Source organism: Bactrocera oleae, chromosome 3 (genome assembly GCF_042242935.1).
Source record: "Bactrocera oleae isolate idBacOlea1 chromosome 3, idBacOlea1, whole genome shotgun sequence".
NCBI classification, from domain to species: domain Eukaryota; kingdom Metazoa; phylum Arthropoda; class Insecta; order Diptera; family Tephritidae; genus Bactrocera; species Bactrocera oleae.
The window spans coordinates 4,544,578-4,559,693 of NC_091537.1; the positions used below are offsets into that span (position 1 = coordinate 4,544,578).

The window sequence follows — 15,116 nt, forward strand, 5'->3', positions numbered from 1 at the left end:
GTCCACACAGTTCATTGAAATTTACGTCAAGCGCAGGCATCCTAAAAGCTGACTACTCCTCCTGGACTTCGTAGCGGAGCTCCATCTGGTGTCGCAAAGGACCTTTCCTTTGCGTGACCCATTAGCATACTAGACTAACCTAACCGAACTTAATACCGAATAAAGTTTGTTAGAACCTTATCACCTTTAGAATATTTTCTGAATAATAAAATATGACCCCGCGATGACTTAAATATACAATACTTAAAAAATACGCTAAAGGAACCGAAAGTGAACAGTGCAAGTTTATATTTATGATCTAGATAGTAAATTCGATTTCAGCATACTATTCAAAAAAATCTAACAAATTTTTTAATATTTTAGGAAACTTCATTAGCAAGCGGATGAGCTTTTCGAAAATAAGCAGGCATCTTTCTATTACGACTTGCATCCATTTTTATAGCCTGAACAGGGTATATTAAGTTGCCACGAACTTTGTAACAGCAAGAAGGAAACGTCGGATAGTTAAAGATGTGTATCCAGGCTTTTATGTCTTACAATTTGACTCTGTTGAATTGTGGCTAGTAAATGTCCTACGCATTAAGAATATTTAAACCAGTCCTTTTTCAAACCTCATTGCAGTATTAATTTCATCGATGAATATTTACGCGATATTATACTATACTCTGGGCTAAAATATATAAGTATCCTAACCTCCTATATAGCCGTTGTGTGTGTTGTGGATATGTGTTTTTATATAATTTTCATATTTCACTTTTTTCCCGTGTTAAAATTATCATCTTTGCCCTCCAATTCATAACTTACACCCGCCTACACCAACCAATTGAAAACCCTGAAATTAAAATTTTATTTCCTCACTTTCCGTTGCAGTTGTTCCGTTTTCCAACGCACAACAAACACCCATTCAATGTGGCATCTTCACATCCATTTCTGCAGTGCTGCTCTTCTAAGGTTACACAACAAATAGGAAGATGCAAACAAATAATAATGAACGCAGGAAAATTGCTGTTGTTGTTGGTAAGTATTTAAATTTTACAGTTATGCCCGAATGTATATATTATTAGAATTCACTACATTTTATTGCTTACTTTCGGTAATTCAATATCAGCATGTCCTGTCGGCGCAGGATAACGCACTTTTCACTTTTATGCGAGCTCGAATTCAGCCAAATATATGTTTGTGTGTGCTTGCGTTTGTGGAAAAACTCAGCTGGTGCACGCTACACTGTTGTTTTTGGGGGGTTGTTGCCACTCGAGGGGATATCCTGTCTATCATTAACTACGCATGCCTCACCATGCAACAACACACCAACACTTGTAAGCGTGTGGGTGCAGCAACTGTAAAATTTTGTGATAGTAAGCAAATACTTTGCGTAATGCACCGGTCATGTGACGTATCGTGTCAGCTGTGGCGTTACTTGCCGCTAGCCGATTATACTCACACACACACTTACACACGAAGTCAAAATTTCCAAACGGACCAGGGATTGTAATATCCGCATTTGTTCTTAGCTGTAAGTTTATGGATTTTTTATAGTGGGGTCATTTGAGATTACAGCCAGCTGTTGCTGGCGATTTTAGAAAACCGTTATATTAGGTTTGCGATGAGTTCATTGGACGCTCTAAAGGTGAAAAAGGAGCAGGAAGTGAAAACAGAATAACTTAGAGTGGCGGAAATGATTTAATAGAAATATCTACGTAGAGAAGTTAGTACCGTCTTTTATGACTTAACAAGTTTCAAAGTGTCCGTCGGTTTACATGACGAAAGTTCACGATCTCTCACTGATGGACAGCAGATTGAAGTTACAGCAGATAGCTGAAACAGTAGGCATCTCAAAAAATCGGTAAGGGCAGCGTCGTTTTTAAGGGAAGCTACGAAGTGAGCAAGGACTTTCTTTTCGGCCGCTAAGTTTTCTGAGATTTACATGGAATCGAATACCTGAAAAATGACAAAACGGTCTCATGGCTCTTCTTAACCATCTTATGAGTCCGATTCGGCGGTGTTATCGAGTAACCGCCGAGTCTGTTAAATCTGCTTATACCCAGCTCTAGTAAAGTTCTTGAAGTCCTTTCCTTTAGAGAATTATGAAATTCTGAGCATCACTGGAATACGAGCTCACTAAAATATTCCATTAATTGAGGACCGTGAGAAAAACGTTAGTCCGTTAGTCAGATTTTTCACAGACACATTGCAGTCTCACGCCAATTTCTACAGCTAATTAAATTATGCAAACTTTTATGCAATCACGAAATATCTGTCAAAACATTGTCCTTACAAAATGATATATGAGCCAGGCGAACCAGATCATTTTCACGCACAAAGCGCATGCTCGACGAAGTCATCCTCATTTTCGGCGGCGCTGATGAAGCAGCTGTGGGCGAGGGCATGTCAAAATCTAAAAAATATTTGAATTTGAGAAGATACTACTTAAAATTCATGAAAACAAAAATTCAGTAGTGGATATATATATAACTATATATATTTACTTGCCACCGCCATTTTACACACTACTGAATTTTGAAATTCTATATATATATGTATATATAGGTATATAGAGGGAAGTATCGAAACTCGGTGATTTGCTGCTATTTTTAGTGAAAATTATTTGAATACATACATACATGCATTGATGTAGTAAGTAACCGCGATGAGAGAAACCCCATACAGTGGCGCAATCTGCGCCGAAAGGATACCTCACCGTGCCATTGTCGGCTGTCTGCCTTTCTCGCCTAGTTGTCAGGCATTTATGCACTCAATCATCGGCTAACTTGCAACAATGCATATTACATAAGTGCCACAGCGACTGTTGGTGGTGTGGTGCTAAAGCAGCGACTACGACAGACGCGTGTCATGTGCGCATGCGCCGCCACTTAGTGCATTGCAGCACACACGGCACAGCATGGAAATGTTGTTGCCTATTTGAGAGGGTTTCCGACTAATTTAAAAAGTGGAAATAGACAACGAAAGGGGCGGTTTTCAACGCGCTTAGTGTGCTTAGCGTCAGCTGGTTGCGTGTCGCTATCTGCTGGCGATGAATTTAAATAGCAATTTTTTTACAAAATGGAATAATAAATTTATTTAATAGAGGGTGATTTATGTTGCAAGCCATCATTACATTTCAAAAACAATTTGCAATTTGCGCATGCGCTGTTGGCGCTTTCAATTGATTTCAAAATTTCCACATTTTACCATTTGCGATTCTTGTTCACAACAACTAATCGATGATTGACGAGTTTTCATTTCAAAACGCCACAAAAAACAAGCGCATATGGTAGCCGTGCTCATGCACGTGACCCTACTCGAGTTGCAGTACTCTCAAATTCTCTTGCGATCGTTTTGTAGCTTAAAATTCTCTAACGGTTATTAAAAGAAGTAAGTTAACGGTTTACTGTATTAGAGTTGTTGCGATTATTTTTTTTTTTTTACCGAAATTCGCTTGATTGGATAATTGCGTTTGGAATTAGATGCGAATTTTTTGAAAAAACATATATATATATATATTTATATTTATTTCAACATTTTTTAGGGTTACAATGTCAACTCAATTGATTTAAATTGGTCAGCTGTCATTGAATTACAATATAAAGTGGATGTTATTAGTTGCATAGGAGACTTAATGGAAATCATATCAGAAGCGTTTTTTTACTCGTAAGATAAATATTATTTCTCACAAAGTATATCGAAGTTTCAGCGTTAATCTGTCTATTATCAAAAGTATAACATAATTTAAAAACCTTTTTTTTTGTTAATAATTTAAAAAGTAGTTATATATATACATACATATATGTAGATCTCCAAAAACTGCTAGAGTTATTACATTTTATCTATAATATTGCAGAATTGGTTGGTAGAAGGAAAGCTTGATGAAGTACTGCACCAAAATAGACCGCCTTAAGCCATCAGTTCGAAAGTTATACAAATTTCAATGCATTTGTTGTAAAAACTTTCTTGTTAGTTTTACATTCCTAAAATTCATCTATTATCTTCGAAAGTTTTGCACTCAGACTGTAGAACCCTCAACATTATCCCTACCAATATTTTTCCGTTTCCTCCTCAGCGCCTGCTCAGCATTCTGTAGATTCTGCCCTACCTAATCTTCAAATATAAAATCGGAGTAATGAGTGCGCTGTAATAAATTTTTATTAGCCTTTTATCCAACTTTGCTGCAGTAGAGTAAACTTTGGTAAATGTTCTTGAAATGAATATTTTTGTTATATCAATATTGTCGAGCTTGAATGAATACTCTTAATAGTGATTATGTTTACACAAGGCACCCTTAGAATCTAAAATATAGATTGAGATATTGCTTGCACCCGACTCAAAACTCTGTGATTAAAAATATAATATATTTATTAGCACAAGATCATCCGAATTACATAGCGTCTGAGGTGTGACGCCTATTATCAGAGATTCGACCAATTTGTAAAAGAATTTTCTTTGAAAACATACATTCTGGCGTAAGCAGCTGAGACCAACTACAGCGTTTCTTGTAGAAAACTGCGTCTTCCTGTGGTTGCAAGCAAATACCGCAGGCGACAAATTCGCAAAAATCAGGTGCCGTTATCAATGATCTGGCGCGACAAGAAAGCAGTTGGCGCGAGGCACAGAGAGCTAAGCAGCATTAATTGAGCAAACTGTGGTTGTGTGGCATACAAGCTAAACACAAATGTTAGATTTTTCCTAAAGATAATCAAATCAGTTGGTAATTAACTCAATTTGATTTTTCTAACAAGCGATTTACCACATTTTATGGCATGTGCGCGGCGTTGACGACACCAAGCGCCAGTAATTTGTCTGCAGGAACATCCTTAAATATTTGCTTAGAATTGTGGGAAAATTAATCTTATCATTTTGTTGTTACGGTCGAAGCGCCACGGGAGCGCAACATGCAACACACGTTTGTTGGAAGCTGATTACGGACAAGCCGCAAAAAATCATACCTGACTACATGCATATGTAACATATCGCTAAAAATGGCAAGCACGTGTGGCAAGTGTTGCAAACAAAGTAGTAAGACACAATTTGAGAGCCAATCAATTAATTAATTTAAGTACCTGTGCAATTATAATGCAGGCGAAAAGCAAATTTTTTTCGGCAGCAAAAGACCACACACAAGTTAGACCTAAATGTTGGCTAGCAAAGAAGGTTAGTGCGAAGGTAACGTTGAAAAAGAGCCGAAAAGTTAGCAGGGAACCGCTTATCGGCCAGGCAGGGTAGCACAAAAAACTACGCTGCTATGGCACTGCCGACACTTTCATTTATCACTTGCCAACTTCAGTTATTGTTGCAACGTGCTGTGCCCGCCACGCCTCAAAACATTGTTAAGTATGCCAATTTTATACGAAAGAAATCTGTGGCTATTGTGTGGTCGTTTTTTATTAGTTTTGCCTGTCGTAGCAGTTAAATTGAGTTGTGTAAAAATCTGTTACACTTTCACCAATTCTATCAGCCCCAGCAGCAGCACCACCACTTCCGGCCAAATGGAGCTGGAGAAAGTTGTTTGCAGAGAGGAAGAAGATGCGCAAATACAGCGAAAGCCTAAATGGTCGTTTAAATTAAAAAATTTTACACCTCAAAGTCGTTTCAGAATTTTGTTGAATTTAAGAAACCGCAAAACGAAAACTCATTAAATATACGAAAGTCCTTCGAGCGAGTGCGGTAATAAAAAGTAAAGACATGAAAATGTAAAGCAGGTTAAATACACCAAAATACAGAAATGGAAAAAATAAAAAAAATCACAAAAAAGTTCACAAATGAAATAAAAAAATAAAAAGATAAAAAATCACAGCGACCAAAAACCCATAAAAGTAAAGACACCTCGAAAATCGTAAATAAACCACAAATTATAATGTTTTGGTAACTTTGGTAAATAGCCAACTCAACTTGCATTATTTTGCGTTTTCCAACTGAGACTAATGAGTTTATATGTTTACTGTTTTTTTTTTGTAATAACTGTGAGTTATGATGCAACAAATTTGCTAAAATAACATCGGAAAGTGAATAGATGAATACTCATGATTTCTTTATCGTAAATTTGCTTTTTTGCTTTCCAAACTGTCACCGAAATCGACACAATGCTTAGTAGAGCTCAAAAACTCCAAGGGTATTGCAAGTAGACTACTAAGTTCGGTTGTTTTCTCATGATTTGTTTATGCAACATTTCGCTCCTGTCACCGACATTAATAGAATACTTAAGAGACTGTGTATTAAAAACTAATGCGGTCCATAGTTTTCGAACGACTTCATTTTTCTGGCATGAAGACATGATAACTTCTGATAAAGCAAGTCTTCATGCTGGAAACTTATGTTTGAATAAATTGTATAATTATAGTCGACCAACAGCTTATAAATCCTTGAGAAGACTCCCTACAGCCCAAATGAATTTCTCTTGCTTTTTAAAGCAAAAAATCAAGATCAATTTAAAATAGCGAACTTATTCAGATGGCAGTTCATTATGAGATTGGTCTATCTAATTCGGATGCTTCTTAAATGAGCACAAATGCCTGAATCGTTTTTTATCATGCTATAATATTTGAAATCGACTGATAACTGTGGACAGCCATCAAATTTTGATCAGAAAACATAGTAGAACACGAAACAGATTAGGGCCCCATTTAATCTAGAATAAAGAGGGTGGCAGCGGATTTTTATATATTCGGTCAATGAACGAGTCCTTCGAAGTGTATACTCCAAAGACCAAGCTTCATTATCATGGAATTATGTCATATAAGACAAGTACTCAGGCGTCTCTGCAGCAAAGTGATACAAACGATACTTTTTGTCTAAAATAACCATTTATGCAAATGACATCTCGATCTGCGGTACTGGTTTTTAGTAGTAGCCCTATTTTTTTAATAGGCATGTTAGCAATAATGTTACTTTGCGCTGGCCAACAGTTTCCAGTTAGTAACTGTCAATTTTGCTTTCTGTTCCTTTCAACGGTCTTGCTGGCTGTGATGTGGATCTACTGATAAGAACGATCCGGTAGCATTGGTCTAGTGACCGCGGCTAGCTACTAAGTTTTTACTTCTGTGATTGAAGATCCAAAGCACTATTTATTTACATGACACAAATTGTATGTGAATTATCGTTTTTCGGTTATACTATATTTCAAAAGCTAACATATGCTTCCTAACTATATATTATAATATATACTTCAGTTATAACAGTAATAATCAATTTAATCAACATGCAATACAAAGCTCATTGAGAACGATAATCAATTTTAAATGCGCTATCTCCAAACTGGCGCTTAAGTTTACAAATATTTGGTACACTTTTGCTGTCACCGCAAGGATCGAAAATAATTGGAACTAAATACGAGAAAAATGGAACATGCAACATGCAACATAAAGTAAGACAATAATAAACAAAATTTAAAATGCAGTGGACATTTTTGGGTCGCGCTTAATAACACTTAAGTAAAATGGTAAGAATATAAAAAATACAAAAGATGTAAGGCAGACTCGGTTACGGTTAAGGTCGAACATTTTAAACTCACCAAATTTGCAAAAAAATAGAGAAATATTAAATATTTCGATGCATTTGCAATATTTTATTAGCCGAACCGAATGACGTTTCAGGGAATAGGGTGTGGTTATGCTTGGGTTGCTTTCATTTTAAAATTTCTCCATAATATTTCAGATAAAATCGGGAGAGTAATCTTTGGCTATGTGAATTTTCATCCTATGATGCGAGTAAACCCGTAGTCTAACTTTTAAAGCAATTCCTATTAAAAATTAATATCTCATTCATCAAAGCTAAATTACAAGTATATTCCATATTTATTGCGATTCCCTTTTTTCCAGAACTTTTTAATATTTGTTGATATCTAAAATTTTGTGGAGATCACTGGAGAAGTTTATTAGACACGTGTATTAAGGGTTTCGTCGAGCAAAAAATGCCCTATTTTCAATAGTTATTTTTTCATACAAAAAATTAAATATTTTGTTCAAACTTTTTATTATTCCAAAACGGGATCAACTCGATAAGTTAGGACAATATTCTAGAGATTTTATAGAATTAAATAAGACAATAAAATTTTTGTTTGTTTTTTGAAGCCGTGAAACCCATGTAACCCTTAAATATAACGAAGGGCGAAGACTCGCACACTGTTCAAAACGAATATACATATGTATTTGACAGTGAAATTCTGTGGTAAATTTTACTTTTTAACTTCAGTTTGTACTTTGCAAGGGTCCAATACCATATATTCCATTCCGTTCGCTATTTCCTCAATTCTCTCATTATTTCGAACATTTTTACATACAGTTATAATATTTTATCTATCCCAACTAATTGTAGTCAACAAACTACCGTTAGCTGAACAAAACTATTATACTCTTGTGCCACATGCGGCGACAGCATAAAAATTACTGGAAAAAAGTGGCAACAACATAAGTGCCGTTTACATAAATGTTCAGCATAAGCTTACCGCCGCAGTGGGCAAGAGCGCCAAGTCCAACTATATTTTCGAAACCAAATTCCTTTACTATTGGACACTACTGACCGCCCGCTCATCAGTCATTGGAAAACTGAAATGAATTACTTAACAAGTGTGTTGCTGTTACCGTATTACTGTTATTTATGTCAGCCCAACTATGGTTGCTGTTGTTGTTAGCGATGGTAGCACTCGTAAAAATCGAAAATTAATTTTACACAATTCGTTTCCTTCAACTTGCCACTGCCAATAAACATGAGCAACCACAAGCGACCAAAAAAAAACACACTACGTACCACAGCGCGGGCCGCCACAACAACAATTACAACAAAACACCGATTTGTACTCATTTCTTACACACATTCATACATACATACATACGTAGAAGTAAGTATAAATGTCAGTGGTGCCGCGCCACGCACCAGCCCAACTCCAGCCCCGACATTAATTTCGTATGTCGATTTTAGCCAACAGCGACAGCGTCATTTAACGGCATTACCGATGCCGCCACCATAAATGCCAACTTCGATTTCGATTTTATTTTCGATTTTGTTGCATTGTTACTTAGCCCTGAATGCGCTTGTAGCGTGGCGTAAGTACAAGTATTTGTAAATTTTTACGAAAATAAAAGGCACAAGATTGCTGAAAGATCTGTTGGGCTCGCTGGTGCGCTGTTCTGTGTAAAGCGCCTTAACTCATTGACCTCCGCTAAGGTCGCAAAAATTTAAATTAAAATACGAAAGAGTATTTTGTAGTGATTTGTATTTACAAGATTGTGTGCAATTTGATTTTTTTTTTGTTTTCGTTTTGTGTTCAAAATTTTTGGATCACAAAATGTGTACTTGAAATTTCGATATTTCCAATTTTACACTGTGCGCATTACTACTGGCACAGTTCAAAGAATTGTGCGAGTAATTCTAATCTTGACGGCGGAAGCAGACCTTTAAGAACCCATTATAGCATCCACATTTAACAGCAATTGAAATCAAATCATAAAAATCTTCAAGAAACGATCAGAGTGATGCCTAGAGATTTCTTACAAGATATATAACATCCATCTATATGGAAAAAGCCGCACCTCACTCTCCCATTCCTCTTCTCTTTCAGTTTTTGAGGTAGCGTATTTAGCCATGTCTGTCTGCCCGTCCCTTCGTCTGTCCGTCTCTCTGCATATCCTTCAGTTGAGATATCTATCTGCAATTTTGCACACGTTATTTTCTCCTCAAGAAGCGGTTCATTTGGCGGAACCGCCGTTATCGGACCACTATGGCATGTAGCTGCCATACAAACTGAACGATCAGCATTAAGTGCTTGTATGGAAAGCTTTTTCATTTGACGAGATATCCTCGAAATTTAGTTCCCGTCTAAGGCAATAATGTAAGCTCCAAAGAATTTGTTCAGATCGGATCACTTAAGCATTGATTTCGATTGGTCAGTTAGTTTGTCAGCTATACAAACTGACCGATCGATATCAAGTTCATGTCAAGAAAGTTATGTATTTGTGAGGGGTATTATAGTTTTTATTAATACCTAATCGACACCTTTTCTTTCTCAGATCTTAAGAGATTAGTCGCTCAAAAAGAAATTGCCGAGACTTAGACCTAAGTTGAAGCAAAAGATAAATCTATCTACAAAGAATGCTACTATTCTCCCAGCAGTTCATGTTTAATTTTACTAATCAAACGGAACTATGACTAATTTGCTTAAAATGAATAGTCACAAGAGTCTAAGGTGACAGTAAGAAAAAACTGCTTAAAATCTCACTTATAAGTTCTTTACAAGGAAACTCTGCCACATTTTCAGAAACTTGATAGGCTCACCTCACGGTATAAATATCTCAAATAAAATTTATTATTTAGACAAATATCCTATTAACGGTTTTACTGCTGGTTTTTTATATTATACTTCGGCCACATAAGTTCAGATTGCTGCTTGATTGAGATTAAGATCCTGAGGTCTCCAGCTAAGTATTTAATACTCTATTAGGTTCTATAAATAAGAAATCGCTCCTTCAATATTATCTCCATCGCTACTCTTGAAAATTTAAATTTTTTTTATCAAATTCAAAAAGTCCCTTCACCAAATAAAACATACAAACATTTCAACTTGTCATTCGCCAAAGTGGCGCAATTGAAATTCCAACACCTTCACCACCAGTCCACAATATCAGCTTCAATTTCAGTTTCAACCTCAAGTGTCAGTAAGCACAAATTTTCGACACCTCGCAAGTATGTACCACAAGTAGCTTGGCATGAAGCTAAAACAAAGCAGGGGCACAATATTTCACCCTTCTCAATCTGCGCTAACAGCACTTGCTGTGCTGCTTGTAACACTTTTATGTTCCCCCTCTGCTTATGTTATCTTCTGAGAGCCTACATAATTTGCAGTAAGTTATGCTCAGCTTTATGTTGTACATAGTTTTGTTGGTATTGTATGGTAATCATCGAAAAATGGCATGGTACGTGAGTGTGAAAAAAACAGCTACAATTTGTTGTCGACATCGTCAGACCCGGAGGTCAAGTCTTCGAATCAAACAGTTCTTTTCAGCTGGCATACTTATGTATGTTATTGAGCATGATCATGCAGATTGGCAATTTGGCTCATCTGCATTTCTTTCGTTGCGTTTGTCATTGCTGTTGTTTTTTTTGTGTTACTCTGTCTTTCTCGAAAGGAAATATGAACCTGCTTGTCTGCTGCCGTTGTTACTTGTTTGTCACTGACCTTTTCCTCTTAAGCTGAGCTTTTTGTCAAGGCTCAGGCGACAATTTCGTTGACAGTTGAGACGTTTGCTGACGTCTTCGTAAGTAATAGCTCGTGCTGGGTGATAAACAAATTTACAAAAAGTGAGGGGGTCTTAAATTCAAGGTGGATAAGTTGGTCAGGTATGGTTAGTTTTATCTGATAATTTAATGAAATGTGGAACGTATGCTTTTGCGGTATATTTCATCAAAATTAATTTTCTTCTACAAAAGTTTGATTTCACCATTCTCAACCTGAATATTAATTTCAAACTGTGAGCACCTTGGCTCTCTAAATTGTAGACACAAACTCAACAAATCGCCTCCCGGTCTCCCATAAAAGCGTTAGTCTTCAAATACTTTTGAGGTTGTATTCTGGGTAATTTTGAAGAGTCGTAAAACAAAGGCAATCAACATTTTTACCATCGATTTTTATATCAGTTATTTATTAATGTTGCAAGATTACAGAAAAAAAGTTAAAAATTTAAAAAACTGGAAGCTGATGATGGGTCAAACCTGCTATTCATCTGAAATGAAAAATAAAAATATATTATCAATTTGCAATGATGTCGCAATTGTATGAACTAGCGATAAGTAAAAAAATGTTTTTTTGACAAAATGACAACTGTTTGAAAAAAAAGATTTTTAACATTTTTTTTATTTTCACGTATTTTTTAAAACTAGTAAATAAATTTGGGGATGAGGCTAGTTCATAGTCGAGGTCTATTAAAAATATTCTCTATAAATTTCTAGGAAATCAGTTCATTAGAACTCGAGAAATCGTGGGTATTGTATTGAAAAAGTCTGGTCTGAGAAAAACGCATTTGAAGTTTCGCGTTATGTCTTTTGTTCGATTACACCCAGCCGAACCAGTTTGGAGGCCGGGTCAGTTAAATGTCTATATCACCGAAAGTAATTTAAATTTTTAAAAATCCACTTGTAGACATATTTTTAAATAGCTTAACTTTGAAATCATGAAAAAAATCAATTTTTGGAAATTCTACACTAGAATACCCCCTAAAGGATGTTTGCAAGTCAATGTTCTTGCTCCGAGTATAGTTATGACACCAAAATTAATAATTAAAAATTTAATGGAAGGAGTAGCTCGATTAAGCAAGGGTATGTCATCTTTTAAGTCGGACTCTATAGTAATACATTTGGTACTATCTTTAGCTTAGGGCTTCTTCAAGGTCTTGTTGAAATCAGTAATCGTTTAGAACTAGACTACTGAGCCAATGTTTATAATTAACGGCTTTCATCGACTTTTTAATTGAAGTTTGAAAAAATGTGGATCGATGATGGTTTTCGTGCAACCTTCGGTCCAAGCGGTCACTTTTTGGTTATTCAACGCTTTTAATCTTCACATTTTCGACAATTTATTCATTTACAATTATCAAAAGCTGCGTGTAAACTTCGGAGCTGCCGGCAAATACTATTTAAACGTAGAAAGCTACAAATTAACTAAAATAAATACAAAAATGCATAAAAATATTTGACACACATCCTCAGGTGAAATAAATCCTCCGGCCTTCAACTCTCAACGGCTGTATTTTTAGCAAAATTTGAAATTCCTAAGGCTCTGAAAAACAAAAAAGTGGCAATGGTTTGTGGCACGTTACTTTAAATACTCTTGTTAGCACCTGTGTTGTTGTTGCTTGCGCTAAGTATAGAAAATTATATGTTAGCATTACGTTATTAGAAACATAAAGGGTTTCAGCAGCGGCGCTTTGGATTTTAGATTTCAGGTCTTTCGAGCAAAGGCACAACTACAAACATATTTACATACATAGCAGCGCTTGTAGGTGCATGCTGTATTCTGTGGCATATACGTATAATTGATGAGCTTTTAGTGTCTAAAACAGGAAACAAAGCATAATAATTAAACGAAGTGAAAATATAGCATGAGATTGCATACGGCGCGAGCGGCTAGCCGGCGGTAAGAGAAAAGTTGAAAATTATGTAGGTTGTAGGTGAAACATATGCAACAAATGGCAGGTACAAGTAGTACACACGAAAAAGGTGTTAAACACAAAAATCGTTGCGTCTGCAATATCATCAAACAGCGAGAACCGTCAAAAAGTGAAATAAATAAATCACATTTCAAGTCTGACCGAGCCCTTTTAGCGCCGAAAATGAAAGGGTTTCACGTCTACTTACATTTTTCCTCCAATACCTTTTTATCCACTGAGCACAAGTGTATATATTTAACGAAATGATTAATCATTTGGCAGGTGGCAATAGCGCACCGTAGGCGCGTTAAAACGGTACTTGAGTGTTAAATGAAAACAATATGAATAGTCTACAAATAGAATGAGGGAATCACAAATGATTGTTACACGAATGCATTTTTTGGTTTTAAAAAATTTTGACTTAAAAATCTTCAAATAAAATCAGGATTGGGAAGAGATGTGTTCGGAGAGTTGCACTACCTAACTGTAGTCATGTAACACTTAGATGATTGATATAGGAATGTGAGTCCAAAATTTCTCGAATCATTTTAATATGGCGTCCACGATATGAGGTGAAGGTTATCCTTAGTTTCAAAATTGGTTCGATCGATTAAGCTTTCGTTATTCAAATTGCAACATACAATTTTACTGTATGGAGGCAGGCTTGAAGAATTTGAAAGATAACCCCTTTGGAAATTCCATACTTGAACTTTCATTCTCCGCTAACTGACAGGGGACCGCAGAGTTTCTATTTGGACCAGCATTTTCAAAACTCTAGTAAAGAACTTTAACAACTTTTGCTATACGTTTTGGTTTCTATTTCAGTTACTGGTTTTGAAGAGTAATTTCAATCCTGTTCAACACATTGTTAAGAAGCCACTGTATGAACAAACAACGCCATTATATAACACTCAGCAGTTATAATATAATTTGAGGTTTATGTGGATACCCTGTTTGGTGACTGCGTTGAACTCCTTAGCACACGTTACCGTTTTCATGTATTTGTTGCATGCAACATAGAAGGCGTGGCACTTCAAAGTATTTCATTGCACGAGTCTTTACCGTCTCGTACAAACCAGTTAGTTTGTTTGACTCATGTGTTGGTAATGAAGCATAAACGATGATGTGGCAAGTTTAGCGTTGAAATGAATTTGTTTAGTTAGGTGATTGTTTCAATTGCTACAAGGTGCGTACAAAGGAAGTGATTAGTTTGTGAATTGGAAAATTGGAATGGTGTCTAACAAGCTGCGTTTATGGAACTTCAAACGAGTTTCAGCTGCTTTGAGTAATTTCAATAAAATATTATTTACATTTTTTTGGGAAAAAACTCATTACATAATTTGAGGTTAAAAAATTAACCGTGTTGTTCCATATAATTTAGTGGTGATTTATAGATCTACCTAAACTAATTTTACATAGTATGTATAAGTAGCGAAAACAAATTCTTACAGAACAAAAGTTCTAAAATTTTTTCTAAAACATTTAAGAACTTCATCTGATTAAACCTCTGTACCTCGATAAAACCTAGTGCCTATAGGTAAAAGCGATACCAATTTTGTGCAATGCTGCCGATTTGACAGTTCTTGACCCAATATGATTCTAGCTTTGTTCTCACTACGTAAACTTAATTTTCATCGGACCGCACTAATGTCTTTTTCATATAACTATATGATCTGAAAACTTGAAGCTCATCTAAATACTCACATAAGTCCACTCTGAAGCAGTGCTTGATATTATGTCGGAAATACAATACCTATACTCGGGAAATATTTTTGCCTTCCACCGAAGCTATAACTTTTAGAAAATTTTGGTTTTGATGTTAGTGAAAAAATTGCAGATTGTTCTTTCAAAGTTTTACCATGCTCTGCTAACCTCAACAGCACTGTGACTGGAGTGCTTGGATCTTACTTTGTCAGAAATATTTGAATATACCGGACTCGAGTATGTATAAATTTTAATTCTTTGTATTTACCGACTTAAGTTAGTTGT

At 35.8% G+C, this 15,116-nt stretch overlaps 1 long non-coding RNA gene across 1 annotated transcript in view; it reads left to right on the forward strand.

Annotated features, from left to right (window-relative positions):
* Nucleotides 1-682: 682 nt before the first annotated feature.
* LOC138856364 (uncharacterized) overlaps nt 683-15,116 on the forward strand; it is a 46,129-nt gene continuing 31,695 nt past the window's right edge. The window contains exon 1 of the long non-coding RNA XR_011395588.1: nt 683-1,017. This is a non-coding gene — a long non-coding RNA (uncharacterized lncRNA). The remainder of the gene's footprint in view (nt 1,018-15,116) is intronic.